This window comes from Phalacrocorax aristotelis, chromosome 16 (assembly GCF_949628215.1).
Source record: "Phalacrocorax aristotelis chromosome 16, bGulAri2.1, whole genome shotgun sequence".
Classification (NCBI taxonomy): Eukaryota; Metazoa; Chordata; class Aves; order Suliformes; family Phalacrocoracidae; genus Phalacrocorax; species Phalacrocorax aristotelis.
Genome location: NC_134291.1, coordinates 10,153,630 through 10,179,641, shown reverse-complemented (window position 1 = coordinate 10,179,641; position 26,012 = coordinate 10,153,630). Strand labels below are relative to the sequence as shown.

The 26,012-nt window shown below is 45.9% G+C and overlaps 1 protein-coding gene across 6 annotated transcripts in view; it reads left to right on the top strand.

The window, feature by feature from the left end:
- The window catches only part of RAB11FIP4 (RAB11 family interacting protein 4), a 124,730-nt gene that overhangs the window by 77,561 nt on the left and 21,157 nt on the right, over positions 1–26,012 (top strand). Inside the window, exon 1 of one of the 6 annotated variants that reach the window (XM_075111124.1) lies at positions 20,239–20,343. The exons of 2 other annotated variants lie outside the window; for them this stretch is intronic. The gene's annotated coding sequence lies outside the window, so the exon portion shown is untranslated. Of the gene's footprint in view, positions 1–20,238; positions 20,344–20,660; positions 20,711–26,012 lie in introns of those variants that run through there. 3 more of the 6 variants (XM_075111127.1, XM_075111128.1, XM_075111126.1) reach the window with 3 other exon arrangements.

Below are 26,012 nucleotides of genomic sequence, written 5' to 3'. Positions count from 1 at the left end.
CAGGTCATAAAATTTTGGCATAGCAGACTCCTATAGTTGTTCAGAAATGACTGATTCTACTGCAGACTTCAGCATCAAACCTGAAGGCAGACTTCAATCCTGCCATTGTTTCTGTGATCTCCTCTGAGCAGCTCAAAGCAGCAGGGTGAGACAGAAAATTTATTTGTTTCAAAAGTAAAACTAACATACAGAGCTTGTTACAATTCCAGATAGAAAATGTTTTGTTAATAAGCGATATTTCAAACTGGTGAAAGCACTGCATGGAAGTTTAGCTTTACCTGAATCAAAGAAAATGATGCTTTTTGCAGCTCTGTGTGATGGCCGTGGCTGTGCTGGAAGCTCCTGTTGAAAGGAGCATTTGATTAGGAATGTCTTAGCCAGGGCGAGATCTGGAGGCTTTGGAGTCTCTCCCGGGTGTCTTGGCAACGATACACAGTTGAGAGCCCTCATCAGCACAGACACAGAGTGTGTCCCAGGTCTGGCTTCATATCCTACTTGTGCGAAGGCAAGAGAGAAAACTTAGCTGCTACCAAGACAGGCTTAGAGACCCTGAAATTCTCTATAGAGACTTCCACAGCCATTCTCAGTAAGTATAACTTTAAATTAAGGAATTATAAATTTTCTTCCTCCAGAAGGCATCTTTTGTTAAGTGTGCTGTATGTCACGGATGTAAATCAGGCTAAAAGCCACAGTTAAAATATATAGAAGTCTGCTTTCAGTTAGTGTGAAACTCCTCTAACTAGCCATTAACTGAATGGTATGAGATTGAAGGAGATGAGTCTTAGAAAACCTTACAAATTGGGAAAGCAGAGCCTGACCCTTCCTCCTTTGTCAGCTTTTTCTTTTCAGGAGCGAGCTAGTTGCATTGTGTGTGCAGTGTTACCTACAGCAAAGCTGTCTGTGTGAGAGGGGAGCGTGGACAGCCTCCCTGGAGTCTTGCATGCCTTTTGTGGGCTCTGCAGATCTCTTCCTGCACTGCTGATGCAACAGGGTAGCCTGGTGGTGCAGCAGGCAGTGAGCCATTTCCACCCCTTGTGCACCAAAGACAGATATTGTGATAAAGCAGTGTCGTTTTGAAGATGAGAACTTCAGCTGGGCTGGACTGTATTTTTAAGGTATCTGTTTCCCTATGCAGAACTAGAATGTGCAGTGAGCTCTTGTTCCCTCTGAGCTTTTCTGCTTTCTGAATTGTTTGTGTTTGCTTATAGTGGAGTTAAAAATTATTGTGGATGTACTGGCCCTGCAGGGGTATTCCAAACCAGAGGACGGGGGACAGTTGTGGTTGTACAGCTGGTTTACGACAAGGGTGTCTGAATTAATCTCTAGCCTCTGTCACAGCCTTTCAGTATGACCTCAGGGAAAGAGCTAATCACCCCGTGCACAGAAGCTGCCACTGTTAAAGAGGGCCCCCACACAGCTTTCCCTCCCTGGCATGTGTCGTGCCTGTGTGGGTTGGATGCGGGGTGGGTAGGCATGACTGGCTGGTTCTGTGCTCATAGCAACCTTTTCCCATGCCTTTGATGCAAACAGCAATCACTGCAGGTATGTCCACACTCCTGGTTTAAACGTTTCAGGACAGAGAGGTGCACAGAGAGTGGCACATCCTGTGAAGAAGCATATTCGTATGAAGGACATGTTAGTGCAGGGCCAAGGGACTTGCAGGCACAGCGGAGGGCTGGACTGGCCACACTCCTTGCAGGGGCTAGCTGTGGTCCTCTAAGGAAAGGCCAGGGCAGTGGCGTGGCTCCCTCATCTGCAGTTCTTTAACAGCTCAGTTGCCTAAAACTACATCCTTAGGAAGGCAGCTTGCAGCAGTGCGGAGAGCCCATGTGGCTTCTGTGCGGGGCGATGACTCATGGAGCTGCCTGCGAGATGAGTGTATCTGCTTGTCATTCAGTGAGGGGCAGGGACCACGCCGTGCCACCCATCTTGATACAGCAGCACTTCTCAGAAGCTCCTTTTGTGGGGATGAAGGAGATTAGTCACAGAGTACAGTGAGTGAAGAATTCAGACCTGCTCCTCGGGGAATAGCAAACGCTGCAGTGGGAGGAAGAGAAGTCGGGGCTCAATTTATCGATGCTCTTTGATCAAGCAATCGTACAAATGCTTTTTGTGGGGAGGACTGTGAGTTTAAAGAAACTTAGTTCAAAGGCTTCACACATCTGTGGTAACAGCTGATGGTAGGGTCAGATCCTTGTAGCTTCGGTTCCTTGTTTGAATGAATGTGTAGTTCAAGTAGGGGCTGTCGTACTTGAATGGTGGCCAGATGAGACTGCTGCACCTCATCAGCTCTCCTGCTGTCCAGAACTGCTTACAGCAGGGTGTCTGCAGGACATCAGCTGTGGTTCAGCCTATAACCTCTCTGGCTGAAAAGTGACAGGATTTGGCTGGTCCGGCTCTTCTCCACTTGCAGTATCATTTGGGAGATATCAGAGGAGAGTCTTGCCATTTAAATCAGCAGAGCTCCCTGGGGTCAGTGCTGGGATGGTACATCCTAGTTAGGAGTCTAGCCTGTCATTGTTTAAGAATATAACAGCCGTGGCAAGTAAGAGGTGTGTCCCTTCGCTCCCTTGAGCAGAGGGTGGTCCAGGAGGCCTATGGGGAACTCCTTGTGTGTAATGTATTCTTGATTAGATGGTTTGGGCTTTCCAGGGCCTCCTGCCTTGGAGAGACACTGTGTCTGTGCACTCCATGGTAGTATCCATGTGGATATTCCTGATTACTCCCTTGCAGCCTCTTGTGATGACCTCAGGAGTATAGAATTGCTTGGTTCTGAGTTGCTGGGCCTGTTCCCTCAGAGAACTGCTCTGTATCACCCATGTAGCCTGTGCATGTGAACCATGATCTTCATGGCTCAGGGGTGCCAGTTGCCTCTGAACTGTGCTTGTGCCGTGACTGATGGGGAATTGTTCTGGGAAAGATGCAGAATAGAGCACATCCTTATCATGTCTTGGCCCAATTCACTGTAATACTTGTTTCCTCCAAGGCTGCTTAGGGATTCCTAACCCGTTTTTTTCCCCTTAGAGGAAAATGTGATATTTTAATAAGAGAAACCAGCGTGGATATTACTTGTTCCTGCTAGATGTCCACAAAATGTGGTTTCCTGTTTGTTTCCCTCATTCATATCAGTGTGTAAAACATACTCCATGAGGAGACTGTCCACAACCACGGAGAAAGTCCCCTTTCATCTGCACCTCCCTCATGCTTCTTGGAGTGTGCTTGTGCGTGTTAAATAAAATGTCAGGCTTGGTCAGTTCTAGCTTAGACTGGTCTGCTAAGTATTCAGACCTCTCTGTCTCGACTCCCTTTATCTTCCCCCTCCTTTCTTTCTGTTCCTTCCTCTATTCTCCAGTAACAGTGCCACCTAATTAGGTCATGGATTGTTTCAAACTCAAAACCTTTCAGGAGGTTTTCCAGTAGCTGTGGGTTTTGTTACTCAAAGCCACTTGTTCTGCTTGCCCAGCTTTCCTGCTTTGGGCCTCTCTTAACTCCTCCTAACACTGAAATATCTCTTATTCACATGGCTGCGGCAGTAAAAGACATGTAAGCTCTATAACAAGCTGCTACTGACTCCCCAGGGAGCTCCCAAAGAAACATTTTACTCTGCAATAAATCTGCTTTTCTGCATTCCCTACTGTTTTATTAATAGGGATATTTTCATGAGGAGAAGATTCTCACGTGAAGCCTTCTGCAGCCTCAGCTGCTGCTCTTCTGTGGAGCCCGAGCACTGCCTCTTGCTTGCAAGCGCTGTTGGGAACCACATCTGGGTAATGACACAGACATTGCTGCTTTCAGGGTGAGACCAGCCAAGTGAGGGGTCAGTGGCACACGTCAAGACCTGGGAATATGGCCTTTAGATCATATGAAACAGACCTAATCCAAGGTCTGGTTGGCCCCAAATTTTACTGTATCCAGACTCAAAGATCTCATTTAGCTACCATGACGTGTTATTTTTCCCTACAAACAAGTTCAATTAAGCCAGAAGGAGTAATTCCAAAGGAGATGCTGGTCAGTATAAGCAAGAATGGCAGAACTGCATTGTTTGTAGCTGTAACCAAAATCTAGGAAATGCCAGATACATCCAGTTCAATCTGCAGCCAGAAGTCTGCGACAGGATGGGCTGGGAATAGTTGCAGACTGTGCAGTGGGTATTTGTAGGACATTCCTACCTGCTTGCCTTGGAACAAAACAGTAATTGTCTCCTGGTCTCTAATCGTGGCTTTGAAACATGCAGGTGGTTAATACATGGTCCCAAATTATGGTTGTGAATTACGGTACCTCTGAATATTCTTAATAGCTGTATAAATATCCAGACCTTCTAAAAATTCAGATGAAAGAAGGGCTGATAATTCAGAATGATTAAAAAGATTTCAACTTTTCTTCAGAGTTAATTGAGAGCAAAGACTGCTGCCCCCACTCACTGCACAAATTTCAATTAGGCTGACAGCAGAGCTGGTCACAGTGGCTGAATCTGGCCTGTAACAAATTGTTAAGGGAAATCTTTCCTGTTTCAATCATTGAACCTTATTAAATCAATTTCATACAATGTTTTAGTCATTGCCTTTCATTCATGCTCAACTAAAGCTACTTTTTCATAGCAATCGGTGGCAACAGAGTTTGCATGCTGGAAATAACAAGACTGGCTTTGCCTGGTCACGTCCTGCATAAGAGGCTGTCCAGAAATTTTCACCCTGAGATCTGCTCTATAGAAGAGGGGCAGGAGGTGCTGCCTGCTTCTTCACCAAGAAAGGTACCAGTGCATCCAGGTGAGATGGTGGTATCTAAGTTCTTAGCCTTAGTAAACATTTCACCTGAGATGTTTTGTAAAACTTTGCAAAGTGAAGATCGCACATAGCTATGGAGGGACCACCTTGGCTGGCTTTTTTCCTGTGACATTTTTCTACGTTGCTTGCTAAATGTGGCTTAGCAAAAGAACGGAAAGATGATGGAAGATGAGAAATGAATGAGGGAGACAAGAAAGGGACGTGTAAAGGAGATATGGGTCAGGGGGCGGTTTTTCAGTGCAGTTAGGATGTCCCATATATGAGCACCACTCCTGCCTCAAGAAACCTTGCAAGGTAGATTTTTCAGTAAACTTCCCGGACTAGTAGATAACGTCTCTTTTTTGGTGCATTTTTTGCTCAAATTTGTACCTGGGGTTTGTTGTGCCACCTCTGATTTTTTAGAGATTCACTTCTTATTTCTTAATCACCTCAAGCACTTAAATGCAGTGGAAATTTGGAGGAAGTCAAGAGTTTTGAGCTCAGCCTCTCCTGCTGTCTGGGATTGAAATGGGTCAGCCTGCAGGAGCTCATTGAGACATCTTTTTCAAGCAGGACATCCTGTCAGGTTTACATGGAAATAACAACTGTCCTGATTCCTGATCTCCTTTTTTTAATTATTATTTTTATTTTTTATTGCTTCATCTCCCTGCTGCCAGCAGCACATCAGAAATCAGGGATCCAGGCTGACCTCCTGGAGGAAAAGGCATGCTGCCAGGGAAGTAGATCTCAGGTCTTTCTAGAAGGAAGTGTCACATTACCAGCTGATTAAACAGGTCTGTCAGAGCCTAAAGCGTAAAGCGCTGAGCCCAAAGTTGTAATCCAATAACTGTCTTAAGAGGAGCCTGCATAGCCATGGGAGGAGTTCCCAGGTGTCTGCAGCCTGAAAGGAGAGTCCCCTGGGTCTCGTGCATTCCTCTGGGCCTCAGGTGGAGAAACTCAGTTGTTGCTGTTCCACTTAAACTGCACTTTCCAGAAGGGACTGAGGGGAGGATGGATCACACAGCTCAGAGCATGCTACGGTTATTAAAAAGGCTTTGACTGGGGTACCTTTAGCTCCAGCTACACAGGCATCCTAACAAGCTCAGCAAACTGCAGCCAGGTTGTGAATTGGTGTTCACATTGACATGGGGCTGTGGAGCCAGGTGCCAAGAGGGGCCCTGTGCTGTGGCATCGGTGGAGGCTGCGTCTCTTCTCACCTGTGGTCTCTGTCTCCTGGGTGCCTGTGCCAATAGTTCCTGGTGCTGCGGTGTGGGTATGGTCTCTTGGAGGAGCTGTGCCACATCTCTGTGAATGCCTTGAATGTCTTAGGGCTTTGGAGTGGCACAAATGTCTGCGTTCAGTCAGCTGAAGCCAATCTTCAGTCATGCTGGACATCAGTTAGGAATGACCGATGACGCTGATCCATCCTTGGGCTGTCAGTGCTGCCTCTGCCTGCCTGGGGCTGAGCCACCAGGAAGGAAACAGAGCAGACGCCCCACATCAGGGATAAATGACAGCAGGGGCCCTATATGGACACTGCAATTATTTCCTTCATATACCTTTTGTCTGATCGTAAGATGTGTGATTGCCATAGAGGGGACCACCTACTGTTATACTGCGATTTGTGAAAGCCTTTGAACTTGTTTTTCTTGAGCTTTGGTCACTCAAATGTAAAATAGAAGCAGTTAAAACATGGGAGAAGTGAAAAGGTGTGTGGAAGACAGACATATAAGGCTAGTCTGAGCATCCTCAGAGCCAGCTCTGCAGAGAGGGTGGAAGAGGAGGAGAGCAGGATTATCTCTGGAGTGAAGGGCACTTTTCCCCTGAGACTTACATGAAGTCTTACACCAGACTTGCAGTTTCCATGTTGTTTCCAGGCAGAGCAGTTGTGTCCGCAGGACAGGTATGAATGCAAACTCTCCTGGCAGAGCTGCCACTTGGCCATGTTTCTGAAGCATTTACTCCATATCTGTTGCTGTTCACAAGTGCATGAAAATGCCAAAAAACAGAAAGAGCATTTATTCTCTGTGAGCCTGAAAGTAAAAGTTATTCCTGTCAAGCAGGGGCTAGTGGCATTCAGCGTTGTAGGCGCAAAACAGTCTCATAGGACACACTTTCCATTCCTCTTCAAGCTTGGTGGAAGGAGGTTACCAGAAGTTTCCAACCCCATCTCCCAGTCTTGGAGAGACATTTAGCCTGCCTGGAGGAGCCATGGCTCGCATGGTCAGCACTGTCCCCAGGCAGGGAAGCAACAGCACCTAACAGGTAAACCAATTCAAACCAATGGAGATGTTCATGAAACATAGTTGGGACTCAACGCAAGCAAAGATAACAGAATAAGGATGCTGAGGGCTAACGCAAAATGTGTCTTTAATGAAAGGAAGGTTTGCTACTGATGTGAGTAGATTTTAGACCAGGCTTTGGTAGAAGTGCTGGTGCTCACTGGTTTATTGTGGGCTGCCTGTATCTGGTGGCCAGCTTGCTTTAGCATATTTGGATGTCAAAAAATCCCTGCTTTTTCCAGGAGCAGCAAATGAAAAATTGTTTTCAGCTGAGGAGCTCTGTGATGTACTTTATTCAGGCCTTGGGGGAACTTTCAGTTTTGATGTTAACTATGATTTAATGATAAAATGCTAATATCACTTGGGAAGGAAAGACAATTGGTCCAGTCAGTCGCCCTCACAAATAACTGCTGTGCTGTGTGCTTGGAAGCCAGAGTACTGCTGTCGCTCCAGATAGCTGCCTGTGGCTTAGTCATTTGTCTGAGCACCAGTGAAGAAAAACACAGATGTAGAAGGAAACGCATCCTCTCGGCCATAGCAGAAAATTAATCATGTGAAATACTCTCTCCCTGTAGCTGCACATTGCTCAGGGAGGAAAGGAGTGAAGCCAAATGTGTGAGGAAAATATTTCCTGGGTGAGGGTAATTTTAGTCCTGTGCAGCATCCATCCTAGCAAGGTACTTCATCAGAGCCCTGGGGTGGCATTGCAAGAATGGGGAAATGAGCATCCAAGTCCTACCTTTGTCATGGTTTTCTCCTCTGAGTTTAGAGAAGTCACTTGGAGGTAGTTTTAGGGCTGGAGACCACCCAGGCGGGATTCCCACTGTTCAGCAAAGCTTTCAAGTGTTTCTTTGAGCTTTTACCACACAAAGATGGAACAGAATCAATTAAAGGGTGCAAAGCAGGTGTCTGAATACCTTTAAAAGCCACAGCCTCTCTGTGTCAGGTTTCTCTGCAGTGAAATGGCAGTAGCCACTCTGTCCTTTCAGTGATAGTTTTATGAAATTAGCACTGATAGTATCCAAGCCGTGTTGCCCTGGAACATCTCCCTTGCTCTCTTGCATTTGCCCTGCAGCTCCAGACAGCACCTCCAAAGGGCCAGTTGCTGAGCAAAGCTTCTCCTGGGACAATTCGGGGAGACCAGTGCAGCTGTTTGCTCACAAAACGGCAGCATTGCACCTGAGCAGCACAGAGCCGCCTGTGCAGGCTCCCTGTGCAATAACCCCAGGATTCCCCATGTCCTTTCTGGTGCTCTCCGTCTAAAATTGAGCTTCTATTGGAATAAACTTGTGATATTTAAAAACTATTATGACAATCCCAGAAGCAACCACAAACTACAGATGTGAAATCCTGACTGCTTCCAGTTAAACACAAACAATAGGTCCATTTTATGTCAGCTGGCATTTGTCGAACTTATCACAGCTTATGTTTACCACAGTGTTCTTTTGGGAACCATTAAGATTGCATGTGTAACCTAGGGAAATGGCCACAAGAATCGGATTCAAAATATTTGCATTGCTTGCAGCCAAGGTTCACAGCATGGCAAGGTCATTTCACCACGTTGGGTTTTGGGAGGTGTTGGTGTAGCTGTGCTACAGGTATTGAGCTGGGAAGTAAAGACATGGCAGAGGCAGAAAGTGACCGGGACCCCGTGCATGTCCTGATCTACTCAGCAGCCACTGCTGAGGCTGGATTGCGTACAGCCATATCTTCGCTCCTCTTTGCTGCCCACTTTTTACCCTCTGAAAGGTAACAACGAAAGACTTGACTTTATTAGAGACATTTGCATTTGTGATGTTTATAGTACAAAGCCAGGTCTGCCTACTTAACTACATCATGAGTTAATCCATTCATTTAAATAGCAAAGTCTATTTCTGAGTTGATTTACGCTAGAGTAATTCCAGGTTAACTAAGCTGCAATCATTTAACAATCCCAGTTATAAGAATATTCTATAAGAATATAAGAATATTCCTGGGTGCTGGGAGAGAGATAAAGCAAGGTGGATGGGAGACGCACCTTGCAGGTAGTCAGACCAGCAAGAATGCTTACAGACCTTACTCTGAAACAGGAACATGAGGCTGGAAGGAACTTGTGGTGGTGTGTCTGCATATTTAGACAAACACTAGCCTCACAGCTAGAGTATTGTGGTTTGTGTCAAAGCGGGAAGTTTGAAAAAAAGTGCTGATGAAGACCAGGCTAATAGCCCAGTACAGACTAAAAATACATTGCATTTGTCATTGTGAACATTTGCACTTATTAATAGCCAATATTAAAAAAGCCCTCTGAGTCCATCTGTTACAGTTTCTGATTCAGGCACTGAATGTTCAGGGTATTTGGTAGGTATTTGAACATCTCTGCCTTGGGAAAGGTTTTTTAGCTGATTTTAAAATGATGACAGAATTTTTCTGAAATTTGTTAAAAACACTTCACTTGTTCAGGTCAATAAATCAGGACCAAATTCTCACTGTTACACCACTGTCTTGAACAGTGGCTGAGGAGTACTGAGATCAGAACTGGATATGAGTGATGAATCCGGCCTTATATCATCATGGTTAGGAATATAGCCACCCTTTATCAGTAAATCAAGGACTTGCATGACACACAGTGAGGTCTCATACCAGGTAAGTGATTAATAATATTCAGGTTTTGGATAGCCACTTATGAAGGGGGATAGCAAGTGGATACAAGATTTATATGCTGGGAAATCTATAAGGAAAAAAGCCCTTAGATTTTTCAAGCTTATCACAGGACATCACTGTTGTGGGACATAAATCTAAATGATAGTGTGTGCATCTGATTGTTAAACAATTACCTCCAAGTGACAGTTCAGTATGGAACCGAAGGGGCTGTATGCTGCAGCCACAGTAGCGTGACACATAGCCGAAGGGAATGTCTTCACATGACCCATCCAGTCTCTTGCAGTGAACAGACTACCACTCTGGCTTTGAGGAGCCTGTTGCTGTATTAGAGCTGCCATCACTTGTGTTGTTCCAGGCAGCAAATGCATTTGAGGGTGAGCATCTCCTATCAGTAGTTCCCATGCTAGTGACTGGTTTGTTCTGTTGATTGACAGCTGTGATAATGAGGTTATTGTGAGGAGGCAATCAGTGCATAGAAATGTTTTTATGTCTTGTGGTCTGGGATCTTGGGCTTTTTGTGTCCTGACAGGCTCTGTCTCTAGTTGACTGGGCCAGAGCAAAGGGCAAAACATGAAATAACTGTACAAGAAAAATCCCTGTTGCTTTCTTGTCTCTGCATTAGGTGGTTAGTTTGCCATAGCCCTTGTAGAGCTGTTTGCTGTAGTATCAAGACAGTTTTCTAAGCCTTTTTATGTACCTTTGGAGTGAAAATACCTGGGGAGCAAGGCCAGTGCATTGGTTCCTATGAACAACTCATTGTTTATAGATGCTCCATTTCTAAGTAAATCCCCTTTGCTGCTCACTCTCTTGATGTTCACTGAACTCTGTTGATTTAGCTCCTAGTTTTCATGCAGCTGGCTTATCACAGTACAGTGCTATGCCCCCAGGGAGCCTTGGATTTGCCTCTTGCCTGATAGCAGAATAGAATACTGAGAAAGGGATCTGATGACTGGGCAAGGGTGGCGTGGAGGAAGAGGGCGTAATTCTGGTTGCAACATTTGGCAAAAAAGTTTTCTGCATGTCTTCTCTTTTATTCTCTGTTTTTGTCTCACTGGAGGTGTGGAACGTGGCTTTCCAAAGCACCACTCTCACCATGCAAAAATTGTTTTCTTTCTCTCTTTCCACTGATCATCTCCTTATGCATCTATGAGTTGCCAAAAACCCCCCAAACCAGCAGTGGCTAGCAGCTCCTGTCTCTTGGAGACAAGATTAAAAGCCACCAAAATGAAATGCCATAGAGAGTATTGAGTTGTCATTCTCTGGTGCTACAGAAAATTGACTTGCTGAATATTCCTGCTGTGGTGCAGAGCTGATGGAAGTACCTGGCTTGCTAGATTTCCGTATGAATGCAAATGGGTGGTAAATAGGAACCACAAACCACAGAGGTAAAGGAATGTGCTAGGCATGGTCCCAGTTGGAAACGGGATCGTTTTGATGTCTATACCGAGTTGTTAAGGCTAGAATGCAATTCCTGTTTCAGCTGGTAAGACTGTCCACATGTGACTTTTAAATTAAAGTCTGTACGTTTCTTACTGATGTTGGACTTCCCTCTGTAATATCCAACCATGCCTCTGAAATGCTTTATAGACATTACTTATAGAAAGTAGCAGGCTTTTTCCATTCATATGTTAATATTTTGGTGGTTGCAATTTTTTAGCCATATCCAAGAAGGAAAATTCTGTTTCTGGATGAGCCCATTCCTGACTTCTTGCATGACCCAAGATCCTAAACCCAAAAGTAATCCTGAACCAGGCACATACAAATTTGCAGCAGCTACAACTGAGATTATTTTATTAACCTTAGTTACTGAAACATGCTTAACCTGACAAGCCAGCTCTTCTGCTCACAAATTTTGCACTGTCTCTCAGTCAGAAGGAACTGAAAACATCTAGTTCCTCATTTCATGAAGCAAAGAGCCAGGAATCTGCCGGGAACTGAAAGACAAGGAATGCAGCAGCTGAGTGCCACAGCATCACCACAGTGCAGTCACAGGAAATGGACCGGTTCATGTCTCTCTCGTATCCATGGTGATCTAGGGACTGCAAGGGGCTGGGGTGTTGGGGTCTGTCACACTGTGCTGTCACCATGCACCCACAGGTGACAGTGGAAGGTGGGAGCTCAGCTGGCATGGCACTGCAGTGCTCCACTGCAAGAGGTTACAGATCACTGTAAGACAGTGGAGTCCCCGAGCCCCTGATGCAGACAGATCTGCACCAACTTAATCTTGTGAAAATGGTCAAACACAGCAAACAGTTCAGCTCCTGCACTTCATAACCTTCTCATCCCTCTGTCAAACAACTCCTGTTTTAGCCTTGATGGAGAGACCATAGCTGTCAGTGCCAGGGCCCTAAGTCAAGGCCACCTTGTTCCTGACGGGTGTGTTTTCCCTGGTGACAGCCAGCTTGTGGCATTGGTGGCATTTGGCTAGATTACTAGCTCAGGTTAAGGAACCCCACTTACTAGATATGTGCTACATGGAGATGGCCCTGGAGTGACAAGACAGAGAAGGTTAATGGCCTTGGCTGCAACTTTCCAAACAAATAAAACTTGACGTGCAGTGTGATTTACCTGATTTAAATCATATGCAGTCTGGGGGCCTGGGATGTATCAGGAGTCTTAACTAAAAGACATTTGTTGTCATACAGTTTGGTGTCTTTCGGGGATAACAGCTGAAAAAGGCTTTCCTTTAGCTTCCGTGTCCCAACTCTCCCCAAGTTTCATTGTCTTTTCTAACTGTATGTCTACCTCATTCATTTGCTAAAAACCAGGGCTGGAGACAGGAGCTTGCATTAGGCAGACCCATGTGCAGAGCCAGGAGGGTACTTCTGTGGCCTTCTGTGAAAGAGACTGTAGAGTGCAGGAGAAAGTAATGTCTATGTTGCATTAAAAATCAACATTTTTATTACAGAAGTTTTCTTTTGAGACAGAAAACCATCCAGTTTAGGACAGAAGAGGGAGGATCAAACATCCTGCAAGCTCTGATCCATCATCATATGTTGCATGGTCATGTTATCAGCCTAAACACTGTCCTGGATTTGCAAATCTCCATAAGCACAGATGTGCTTTAAGCACAGTGGGTTCATTGTCCCAAGAAAAATCGAAGGGAAGTCTTGAGTGATGTCTTTTTATATAGATGTTGCTGCTAAAAGCAAATTCTCACAGCAAGTAAGTGCAGATTGTTTCTGTTATTGATTGCCACGTTCTCTGCTTCATTGAGACCACATGGCCCACTTTGTTTTTGTAGCTGCCTTTTATTAAAACTGACAAAGAGGTATCAGCATTTGAGAAAATGAGTCTTGAGAGTCCCCTGGGCAGCATTTTCATGCTGTAAAGTGATACTGGCACATTTGATCCACAGATGCTTTTAACACACTAATAAAACAAAAGTCTTCCTTCCCAGGGTGGTCTTCTACACTACAAAGCTTTCTGATTTTGTCCCTGCTTAATGGGCCAGACCCAAGAAATGGAGGGAACCTGCAATTCCTCCTACTGTGCTCTCAGGGTTTGGTCCTGTGTTGTAAACTGCAGAGAAAATTCCAATGTGTATAGCTTCTCAAAGTATATTTTGCTGCTTCATTGAAGGTTCTTAATGTATTTTATATTCACATGGGTTATCTGTATTGGTTTTCAGTATTCCTGAGACTGGCAGTTGGAAAGCTTTCATCCTTATTACTGGTGACCAGCATTTGCAGTTCCTACTCCTCTCCTATTCTTGCAATACCTGACTTCATAAGCAGACAGTCAGAGCTCTATCTTAACACAACACAGAAGATTTTTGTTCTGGCGTTATATCTGAAGATATCTAAAAAAGCTTAGATCTGAGATATTTCATATTAGTATCTATCATGAGTGGAAATGTTTGACCTCAATCTGTCTGTGCAACAGCTCCTGATCTGTAAAATGGGAATACATTTCTCTCATTTTGAAGAGGCTTTATGAAGATGAATTGATCTTTGCAAAGCACTCAGATGTCAGAGTGATGAACACCACAGAAAAGCTTGGGGAGAAATAAATAGTTCTGTCTACAGAGCAGGCTGTTAGTAGTAGCTGTAAATAAGATATGAAGCTACACTTTGATTAAGGGGACTAAAGCAGATATTGAATAGTTGCTGATAAACTGAGCACCATCCAGCCTGTGTCCTGAACAAATCCAGACCAGAGGGAAATAGCATGTGATGGTGTGATTAAAGAGATACGTTAATGCCAACAAGCAACAGGACCGAAGTGAAGTTGCACTGTGAGCTCAGCACAGGCTTTTCATTGCTTTAGGATGCTCTCTTCTGCAACCTTGCTGTTAGCCGTGTGCCATGTGAGAAATATTAGCCACTGGCAAGCATGAATTATTCCTGTCCTGGCCAGATGATTCTTCTTTTCCTTTCCTCTGCTAACAAGTTATATTATACCAAGTAGCTTAAAACCGTGTCATGAAAACATGTTCAGAACTGAAACTACCAAAAGGTGTTCAGCCAGCAGCCTGTCTTTTACAGACCATGCAAGGCAGAATCCAGCAGAGCTGCATGTCTGTCAGAGGGGCTGTCAGAACCCGCTGCTCCATCCATATCTCCAGACTTTCCTCACTACTCGCCAGTTGCTTGCCAGGTAAACCAGCCAACAAAGCCTACTGTCACTGCGCCATAGAGGAGCTGAGTTGATTTGCCACAGTGGAGACAGCTGAGTAAATGCATTTGCATCTTTTTGGTGCAATGTGGAGCTGCTTGGCTCCATCTTGGTTTAAGCTCTGAGGTGGTTGAGGGATGCTCACAGTTTCCTTGCTGTCTTCTGTGCTGTCATCTGTGAAGTGAATGAGTCCGTGCCTTCAGCCTGGACAGTCTTCCCAGCCCATTTCTAAAGGACAGGCTACATATTTTTCCCTTGAATTTGCTCATGTAACCTGTCATTTTATTTTTTATTATTGGGCATTTTGACAAAGGCTAAATAGAATAGATTTTTGTAGTAGATTTTTGTAGTAGATTTTTGTAATGCTTTTGACAAAGGTGCTTTAATCGTGGATCACAGCTGCTATTATGAGACATGTTCAGAGCTTGATATGAAAAACCTTATAGTACAGTTGCAATGATGAGCAGAAAATAAACTGCTTTTCAGAGGGGTTGTGTATCCTATTCCATTATCTGGCCTCTGGCAGCTCTTGACATCTTGTCCTTCAGGCTTTTGGAGAGGAAGACAGATAATGTCTCCAAATGCAGCCTCATTAAACAACCAAAATGTAACCTACCAATGGCAAAGAGTTTGCAGGCAGCTCATCTCTGGAGAGAGCGATGGGTAAGGCCCCTGAAATGCCTTTATACTATAATTGCATGCAATATGGTTAGGTCCAACTTCATTATAGGCCCAAGGAATTGATGCTAATGGGCCCTCAGCCAGCCCCATCCTGCCTCCAGTGCTTTCGTCTGTGCAGAGACCTTCTGTTGCGAGCCCTTCGTTTGACCTGTGCTGTTTGATCTGCCAGGCTGCCTGCTGTATTCCTGAGGATACTATACAAGCAAGCACTCTGCTTTTATTAATGTTAATGGGGATCATAGGGAGAGCAGATCCCCAGACTATACAGCCGTGGTGTAGTCTAAAGGGCTGCTTCCTTACTTGCTAAAATAAGCCTCTCTGCAAACTTTTGGGGGTCTTGTTTTTTGGGAGTGGGAGCAGGGGTTGAGCTGAGCCTGCTCCACCCAGCGCAATGTTCCCGTGCAGCTGTAGTTTGAAGATGAACTCCTCACCTTGCCCAGGGATGCAGGGATAGGAAGGGCAGGGAGGAAACCGCAGAAAGCTCTGAACAGGCTGTCTGCTGTAAATGTAGCCTGCTTCTTCCCCATACCCCCAGTCTCCAGCTCAGCAGCTCCACACTTTTCCTGTGTTCATCCTACCTTAGCCTCCTCCTGAGTCCCCTTTCAAACAAGTAATGGGAACAAACTGTAGTCGGGAGAGAGTTCATTCTGCCCTCCCTCTGTCCCCTTTTACCTACCTCAAAGTCTATCTTTGCCTATTCTGATTGTAAGATATTTGGGCAGGGACTACATGCTCCCTGTGTTTCTGCAGAAACTAGCTTAATTAGGGATCATTCTTGGTTTGTTCTGCCATAATAAAAGGGATTCATAATAATACTGTGGCAATTCACACCATTCTCATTACATTTGCCTCAAAGGAGGCACTCCAAAATCAGCTGAGAGTAGATGAGAAGGAAATCAGACCAGCTGTAATTACTAGTCTGCGATATCTCATTTTGAAGCAGAGCACTTGCAGTAGTAACTTGGCCGGCTATTATTGTAGGGGAAAAATCCCCTCAAAAAGTATTTTTATATAAGTATCAATGTGAAATAGCCACTGATATTCATGAGAGAGCACATGATTAAAGGCCCTTGAAGCATGATTGGAGTTGCCAGTTTTCATGAGATAATTAAGATGTGGGTTTGGTATATACATTCTGGTGATCTCATTATCTTCATTATTAATTAGTCTCTGTTCTTCACATTTCAGCTCCAGTTTCTTGTCATTAGGGTGACTAGCCTGTGAACGATGCGTTAGTGAGATTCAGAGGAAGGATTCTGCCTCTGGAACAGCAGAGGAGGTGCCAGCCTTTGTTCAGAACTGCTTCAGAAGAAATTGCAGTGCTTTGTACAAGATCAGCAGGTTGCCCTGCCACAAACCCTTTCAACAACGTACCCTGCCCGGCGTTTCCTGGCCAGGAGCCCCTGGTTTCAGCAGGCATTCTGGCTGCTGCTGCAAGTCAGCAGTCATTGCTATTTAGGCACTCAGCTACGTATTAGCAATCTTCCTTTAAGCACCCAAATATTAATATTTTGCCCAAATTTCCTCTGGCTTGCTTCTGCAAGCAGCTTTTTCAGGATGCTTGGCATTATTCCTCTGTGGGGTCTGGCAGTACCAAGCATCCTTTTGCCAGCGTAGCCATCTCTTTTCTTTGCTGTGGTAACAGGGACAAAATTCTACTCTCCATTAACAGAAAGGTAGTTGTCGCTATCCTAACCTCAAACCCTGGACAGGACTCAGAGTACACATACTCTGCAAATACCACTATGTACAAGTGGGTGTTTGGCAGATGGGATTTAGGAAAAACCAAGATCAATTAAGATGGCAACTGAGTGTGAGGGAGGGCCCTGCTGTTTCCAGGGGCCAGCCTTTATGGTACTGAAGGAGCACGTCTGCCATTGTATGGCTTTCCTTTGAAAAGCAGAAAGTCTGCTGTTGATGGAGTCAGAAAATACCATGCTCACGAAGGTCTTGGTGTGCAGATCCTATTCATGCAAACTAAGCATGAAGCCTGGAGCATATTTCAATGTCTGTGGTCATCTGAGCTATTACTAACCTGCAGAGATTCCTCAGCTGCCTGAAATCATAACAAGAGAATAGACCTCCAATCTCATGGGAAAAACATACCATGCGACATCTCCTTCTGTGGCGCTGACTCATTTGAGTTGCAGCTGCCAGTCTTACCAAGCAGAAGCTGCTACCCTGGGCATTTCATGCAGACACACTGCCCTCTCTCCTCACCCTCACTGCCCTCAGGCATGAAGCAGTTGAAGGTCTGTGCCATTCCCGATATAGTTCTCATTCCTCCAAGAGAAGGCAGTGATGACCACCTACCTGCCCTCAGCCACAACAGCGTGCACTGCTTTTCGCTTTGTAGGAAACAAATCATAAGTCGTATTAAACAGAAAATTATCACTTTACCATGAAATATGTAAAAAAAAATGGGTCTTGTCTCAATGGAGATCAAAGCTGGCCTATAACAATCTCCACTTAGTCAGGCTTAGCTTTAATGAAGTCAGAAATAGACCTGTATTGTAGCTATGGTTATTACTTAATAAAGTTTTTATACAGTCATTCCTTAATAAGAAGTGATTGTCTAAAACCTGCACATTTTCTAGGACCTTTACTGAGGAACGCTTCTAACAATGAGGCATTTATGCCTTCTCCATCATTACTGTGTAATAAATGGCAAAAGCCCTGGGTATTACTGAGTAATACCTTCAGCAGGTGCACCAAACAGCTGTACTTATGTTCTTAACATCTCTATTATAACATTAGTTTTCACTGTTGCTGCTTTATCTGTTAAGCATTTATTTTACATTTTTGCTCGTCACAAGCTATTGCAAATATAGCTGTGTTGGCTAATCATTCTGTATCAGGAACTGTTTCACAACGTGCTGTAATACTGCCTGATCAGAGTAGCAATACACACACTTCTTACTTGCAACTTCCAGGAAACCATTAAAAATGTACTGTGCAAGTAATTACTTCATCTATGAATGTTATTTATTCTGCAGTGAACCCTTGACATACAACTGTCTCTTTCAAAATGAATACTGAAAGGAAAGCAGATTTTAGAGACGTCCTATTTAATAAGCAGTGAAGTCGTCTGTCCCCAGATCTGTCATGTAAAAATTGCTTTCCCGTTCCATTAGATGAATGACTAGAAGGAGGTCTGGGAGGTGTTTTGGATCCCTGTTACACCATTCATTATCAGCTCCCCAGCAGATCTCCCGAACACGGAGGCTCCAGAGCCCCGCTGCCACCACAGGGAGCCCAGGGTTTGCTGGGTCCCGCGCATGTGTGGGGACCTGCCCTGGGAGCTGCCCTGCGAGTCCGAGGGCCGGGAGGACGGCAGTGCCTGTTGGCTGAAGGAGCGCTTTGCTTTCATCTGTTGCTGTTACGCTTTATTACACTAAACCTAAGGCATCTGCCACCCTCCAGTTCTTCCCTGTTCAGCAGAGAGGGAATTATTTTCATTTTCTTTCGATGAACTGGGTAAAGGTCAAGTTCAGTGAATTGCTTTAAGCTTTGTGTATAAGAATTGAGGTTAATGAATTTCTTTTGCTTTTTGAACAACAATATTTTACGATTAGAAGGCGCTGGGTGCGATGAAAATGAGGGCGGGCTCAAGCAATACCTGCAGCACGCAACGTTAAGCTGGTAGATGGGTTTGAGCAGAGCGGGAGCTGGTGAGCTTGTCACTGCCCGCTTTGGTCTGTTTTCTTATAACTTCCTTATCCTCTGCTCCAAGTAACTCCCGGGCCTCTCTGGAAAGCGCCCTCTCTTCGGGCACGGTAAAGTACACAGGATTTGAGGATAGAAGTATAAAGTACTTAAATGATCTTTCAGTCGGCATCTCTGTACATCTGTATATGAGCACTGTCACTAAAGTACGCCACAAACAGCTTTGTGTAACTCTTCTGAAATACCCAAAGTTAACTTTAAAATCGTGTGTTGGAATATGGCCAGATCCAGTGGCAGGGTTGGGAGGGAGGTGCTCGTCTGCAGGCAGAGTCCTGCAGGACGGTGTTTCCTTCCATGTGTAACACTCCAGTGAAAACTGTGACAGTCCGTAAGGGCAGAGTTTGGCTCCTGGACAGGAGTTTTGCAGAAAAGGTTTGTTAGAACACCACCCTCTGGTTCTGAGTCCTCCACTGCAAAGTCACAGAACCAGATTTTATTTAATTTTTTGTTAGCACAGACAGCACAGCAAACACAATTCTTGTGAGGTGTTGCAAAAAAGGAAATTACACAACTTCTAAGAAGTGAAGTGAGTTTAAAATAATGAAGTCAGTGTGAGTGTTCTCTGCCTTTTTGTTTTGCTTTTCTTTATCTTGTAACTAAAGGGATTAAAATCAAGGACAAAACAGACATCACTTCCTAACAGGATCCGTTTTTGCTTTGTAGCACACCGAGCGTGTTTTAGACTGGCATCACCATCACGGGGCGGCTGTACAGGAGTTTTATCATCACCCAGTCGTAGGAATGAGGGCACTTGAGGCAGGCGAGGTTGTCCCCAGTGAACCCTGGTGTCCCCCGAGACCATCCCCGCTGCCCTTGGGGCCCTGTCCGCCAGGGCAGCCCCTTCCCCATATGAGGAGTCGGAAGCCCGAGGTCGGTCTGTAAAAACTGCTCCGTTGGCATGTCAGGCGCCTTCCTCGCAGACCCACCACCGCGGGAAGGGGCTGGTTGCCCCAGGCACCGGGGAGGGAACGGGTGGGTGCACCTGCCCGGGGTGCGGCGGCGCTTCACCTGCCCGCAGCCAGCCCCGCTCAGTGACCTGGTACCCACCAGCCCCTTCTGAACAGGTTTCTGGCTGCCTTAGGTTTGAGCACAGGTAGATACATATACATATATATATATGTATGTAATTAAGTGGGTTTTAAGACACGTTCTCAGGAACGCCAAGCAGCCTCCTCTTTTACCAGTTGCTACAGGTAATTTTGAGCAAAACCGAGGAATTACGACTAAACCCACGGGCCGGGCCGCGGCAACACCGCTCACACGAACCGCCGGACCACAGCTCCTCCCAGGAGGAACCAACCGCAACCCCCGCCTGGGACGGGGCCGTGTGTGGCCGTCTCAGCTCACCGGGGGGGGGGTTCTGGACACCCCCCCGCCCCGCGAAGTGACGTCCGGAACCCCGGTACCGGGCGCCTACCCCGGACCCCCCGCGTCGCCTGGCAACGGCGGGGCGGGCCGCGCGCGCCGCCAACTGTTGCCGCCGAGCGGGGACGCGCCGCCGCCGCCCTCCGCCCGCCCCCTCTGCGGGCGGGGACCGGGCGTGGGGACGGTACCGGCCTCCCGGCGCCGGGCCAGGTGCGGGCAGCCGCGAGCGGGAGGTGGGAGCCAGGAGCCAGCTGGTGCCGTCGTGCGGGGTGAGGAGGAAGTTTGTGGCGGTGTTGGGGGGTTCCACGCCGCAGCGCCGGAGGGGCGGAGCGGGAGGCTGCGGCGGGAGAGGAGGGGGATCGGTGGGGCTGCTCCAAACGGGCGTTTGCAACTGGACGTGGGTACGGAATTGCACCGGGCGTGGTGTGTGCAGGGTCGGGGGTGGGAAGAGCATCTCTGTGACCTTTCCGCTGCGGTTATCTGCATTTTCATGATTGTACAGCGCGTTTTGAAATTCAGGAAATACGCAGGTGTACCGAAACCGCGCTGGGTTTTTTTTCTTTCTTTCTTGTTTGCTCAGGGAGGGGTTTTTCACTCCAGAGCGGTGTACGGTGAAAGGCTGGGCTCACTGTGCAAGTAAGGAGGTCCTGGAGAGCTCTGGCAATACTCTTTTATGGGGAAAACGCAAAACCATATGTGGCTGTGTCTCGGCAGCCATGCGCGGTGAAATGGGGGTGTCGGGGAAGAAGGGGGTGTCTTCCTGCGTAGCTGAGCCTCGTGCAGCACTCAGGTCTGTCGCCTGGAGACACCTGAGTACCTGGGCTTTAAATCTTTAAGAGGAGAAGAGAGTACTTTTTAAGGGTGAATGCAAGCAAGGGGCTTGTGCTGTGTCTTCTGTGGCACTGGTGATGTGTTTGGATTGCCATTGCTTATTGTTGAATGTTTTTAATACCCAACTGTGGTTCTGAATGCATTTGCTGGCTCTGGGATGCTGGTGACATAGCCAGGAAAAAACGGGTTGCGGTTCGTATGTGGCTGTCACGAGAGTCTGTTCTGTAACTACAGATCGTATGAAGCCCTCGTGTGGGACCTGCGTTGCCCTAACGCAGTCGGTGATGCGGTTCTGCCTCTGATGTGCTTAACTGAGTGGAGCTGGGCCTATGCTCTGTGTGCTTGGCAGCATAAGAAAGCAGTCCTCAGGAGAGATCTTCCTCTGAAGTGTTCAGTGGTGGGAGCGTAGGAGATGTTAACAGTTCTTGGTCTGGAGTTGCCTCTGAAATGGAGACGGGCAATTGTGCTTTTCTGTTACGCAGAAGTGACCTATGGCAGCGATCCCGGGGCCGTCCTCACTCTGTGCCGTGCTAGTGCTGATTTTTGGGTGGCAATTTAATGTTGCTGCTTTGATAGAAGCAATAAAAATTCATCCCAGCAGATTTATAAGGTTAGTGGCTTTGGAATTTGTCTGGAAGAGACCTCATGTTATTTGTCTGATTTAAGTACTTATGTTAAGGAGGAGGGACGGATGAGCGACTGCTTCAGAAGTAGGTTCGGAGTGGGCTCTCTGAACATGAACTTCATGGTACCTGTATTCAAGCTCTTGTACCAGTATAATTTGTGACTCTTTTGGTCACTTTTAATATGTTATCATAGCTGCTCCTGTTAAACAGTCTTACCAGTCAGATGGCATGCTGAGTGTGGGGCTGCTCCCCAGTGATGGGACTGGACTGCCCTTCCCTAATAGTTTCTTGTTTCTCAGTAAGATGTGAGGTGTGAACTTGTTGGTGGTGCAAGTGACTTTCTGTGACCTGTCTGACCTGTCTGATTTCTGGGGAGGGGGGAATAGCATGGTGTCACCACCAGATATGTGTAGTAGCGTGGACTATTATTCACACAACTGGGTACAGGAGGAGAGTGTGGAATTTCTAGTGGCTGTTTGGCACCATCTGCCCAAACTGAGAAGAGCTTGAGCTGTTCCCATTGCTAGATGTGGTAGCCTTCAAGCAGTTTTAAAACCTCTTTTAATAGGCTTCTTTTAATTTTATTATTTGAAGAATTACTGCAAACAGCAGTAAATCTCCCAGAAGCCACCTACGTGCAGATGTTTCTTAGCTGTGGTTGCCTTGTCAGAGCTCTTACCAACACTGTGGTTGGGGGATCTTAACCAAGAGCAAAGGCTGCAAAACAAAACACTTTCCATGCCAAAATACCAAGAGGAATGGAATAGCTTTGCTTCAGTTATTGATTAACCAGTACTGTTACATGTGTTGAGCATACCTTGTTCTGAACTCTTTCAGTCTTTGAATACAGTGTCCTAGTGAAATATTTTAAACTGTTACAAAACTCATTGTGGGCTGCTGCTGAGTTAACCATTATCCAAACTTCAGTAATCTCAAATGCTCGCCAGGTTTGGGTAGCTGACCCCCTAAATTCTGAATTGCAGCGTAATAATGTAATTCCTTTTGATCTTTCCATAGTCATTTAGGTTGATTGCCGCACTAAACGTGGGACAGGCTCTGTGAGTGCTTCCCGACAACATAAAACAGTACTTTGGGTGCTGTGTTGCAGCTAATATTGCTGATTAGTAGTGGGGGTCTCTGGATACGGCTCTGCTTTGAATCTTGTTTTCAGTGTGCGTACTAATGTTGCTATAAATGATTTCTTCTTGGTCCCTGTCTGTTATATCTGTGCAGGTTCAAGGGTAGAAACGTCTCCTGCCTGTGCATAGCTATAACTCTGAAATAAGCCATGTTTTGTATTTTACCATATAAGTGGAAAACCACGGTCTGCTGAATGTGCCAGAGTTTATGATCACTGGGTTCTTAATTTGTGTTTGTCATGTGCTGAGCACTATGATGTGCTTGGCAGACTTCAAAAAATAATAAAGGGGAGCCCTTCTACAAATAAGTGTGTTCACTTCATTGTAAAAAAAAAATAAAAGAGCAGCTATGTGAGAGCCTTTCTTTAAAACTAAATGAAATGCCTTTTATAAACAGATGGGGAGACTGACAATTTTTAAAAATCACTGCTTGCAAACTTTGCTGGATAAAGGCTGCAATTCCAGTTATTCCTGCAGCAGAGGCGCCTTAACCTGTGGTTTGCCCAGCCACCAGCTGAAGAGCAGCCAAGGTCCCGGAGTTCCTTCCTCCTCCTAATGAAGAGCTCTTCAGAGCTACTTCAGTATTTCTTAAACATGCAGTAAATTAGTTTTTAGGCTGGTCTGCATTCAGACTGACCAATGAGCTCTGGGAAGTGTTTCCATATAAACTAGAGCAAAGCCACATCCTTAATGCTTTCCCTATGCTTGCCAACGTAAACTACTCATCATCAAGCATGGCTGGATTTCTTACTGTGCTGGGGAAACTCAAGATCTTTCTCTACCTCTTGGGGTCTGAAATTGCTCATATTCCCCAGTCATTCCTTCCCTCTGGAGACTGCAGTGTAATCTGACCCGGGTGGGTGGGAAGACAGAAATACGATTTGCGAGGCAAAAATCTTATTTTATTTGGTTTTTATTTAAATGTCTTTATTTACTTGTGTTTGCTGGAGGCCAGCCTTGCAGTAGCATAGAAAAGAAACGCAAATATTATAGTTTCCAAATTCTTTGGGGGAAGGGAGTTTGACCAGGGCTCCTGTAAATGATTAGCTTAGACATAGGCAAAACTGTTCCTGCCTGGGACAGCCTCTCCCTGTTCTTCACGCTGTTTGTGCCTAATGGTACTCCTGGTACCTCCAGCAATGGTCGGGAGCAGCACTAAGTTGCTCAAGGAGCTCTTCACCCATGTGCCTGCAGCACCCGCAGGCAAGTATGATGCAAGTTTTTTGCTATTTACTGAGTGCTCAGATGGGTGACCTTGAGGCTTGTCAAGGAAAACAAGTTAGTCTGTGAGCTCAGCTGCCTCCTGAGCAGCAAACACCAGTTGCAAAGAGCATCTTGTAACTGACAGACTTGGTTAATTAAGGACCTGAACTGAGAAGCAAGTGCTGGACTATGCTTTAGGCTTAAAATAAAGTTTTTTCTTTGCAAGCAGCCTCCAGCTCTCTTTGACATGGCATAGATGTTCACTTGTAGTGTTGCTTCAAAAAAACGTAATCTGAGTTTACTTTGATACTTGGTCTTAAGGCTGGGGTGTCTTTGGAGTGCCTTTAACTATGAACCGCAGCTCTGGGTTTCCTGTGCGTGAGGAACATTGTGACATCTGGCCTGCAGTTGGCCATATGGCGCCCAGGGCACAGCGGTCTTCATAATTTTGTCACCAACTGTCCACGCCAGCATTATGGTAAACGCTGCTGCCCACAATATACTAGTGCTGCCTTCACTGGCCCCATTGCCCAAAGGGGCAGGTTTAACAGGGGCAGGCCTGAGCATCGGTCCCAGGAAATGATCCCTGGTAAGAGTTCGACATCTTCTGTCCTCCCTCCCTGTTATTGCTGTTCTGACTTTAGAGATTGTCTCATCTCAACGCAAAGGCTTCTCAAGAGGGTTGATTAAGTCACATTTATTATCTGCTGTGCAGACCTTTTTAGGCAAATATCATGAATAATGTTTTTTTTCAGTTGTATAACAGCTTCTTAAAACCAAGGGCTGCAGCACCCCAGTGCATGCTGCAAAGGGGGTGCCAAGCTGACCACAGCTCGTTTCAACATACAGCTGCCTGAGCTGGGTGCCCTGCCCTGGAGGAGGGGGTGGCAGGCGGGTGCCTGCTACGGGCTGTCCCAGCAGTTTGCTCTATGGGGAGGGCTGTGGTACCAGTCTGCAGAGATCTGGCAGCTTGCAGTCAAAAGCATTTCACACTAGGAAGAAAAATAAAGTTACCAGAGACTTACAGTATGGTCTCATTCCTCCCCTTAGTGGAGCCGATGTTTGTGACACAGCATACCAGCGTGGTGCCACTTCGCACCTCTTTTAGGTACGTGAAAGAGAATGGAAACTGTCTTGTAGCTCAGAGCTAAAAGTGTCCTGGTCAGTGTTGGAACAAGGTGCCAAACGATCTGGTGGGTTTTAGTCTGAACTCCATGGCTGATGTGCTGACCATGCCCACACTAATGGTGAAGGGAACGTCCTCTTGTTCCTAACACTGCGGACTAGGATGTTTTCTTCTTCTGCAAAGGGATGCTCTCTGCTTTGAGCCTCCAGTGATGGCGGCTGAGCATATGATAACCCAGTAGCAGGAAGCAGCCCAGTGGTGGGATGCAACTTCAAAGTAATGGGAAAGAGCCTTTTTTTGTCTTCTTTTTTTTAAACTTTCTTTGGAGGATCAAATTAGCAATCTGCTAAAGTCTTTTAATGTTAAAACTTTCAGAGCATAAGCAATGACCTGTGAAGAGGAGTGCTTGGATCTAGACCCTGTGCATGATGAGGTCTGGCATGTCTATTATGGCCAATTAAAGTGACAGGTAGCAGAGTGTAAACACTCCTGGCTCCTGCCATTCCCTGGCAGGCTCCAGGCTGCACGCTGCCTTTCTCCTCTGCTTTGGAAAAGGCACGTCAGTTTAAAGTTTTATCCAGAGCACAAAGCGGCCTTTCAGAACCTCTGTGCCCTCTGCTCCTGTGGTTCAGCATGAACAGCCCAGAAGCTGAAGCTTGGTCTTTCAATCAAAACCTGTTGTCTTTGAATTGCATGATTGTATGAGATACAGATGTTATCTTGCAAAGAAAACAGAGGCTGGCAGTGCACTGCAGCACAGGCATAGCTTGCCCTCTGTCTGGGGACTCTCCACCAGCTCGCTAGAATGCTGTCCAGCACTCCATCCTAGATTTGGATGTTAGGAATAAACTTGCCCCTAGAAGTCCCTTCCATCACCCACAGCAGCAGCATGTGAAGCTTTGCCTTCAACTGAGCTTCAAATATTAATTTGAGTAACTAAACAGCCAGAGAAAGCTATTGCATTGAACGAACTAACCTGTGGCCTTAAAATAGCATTTTATTTGAACAGCTTA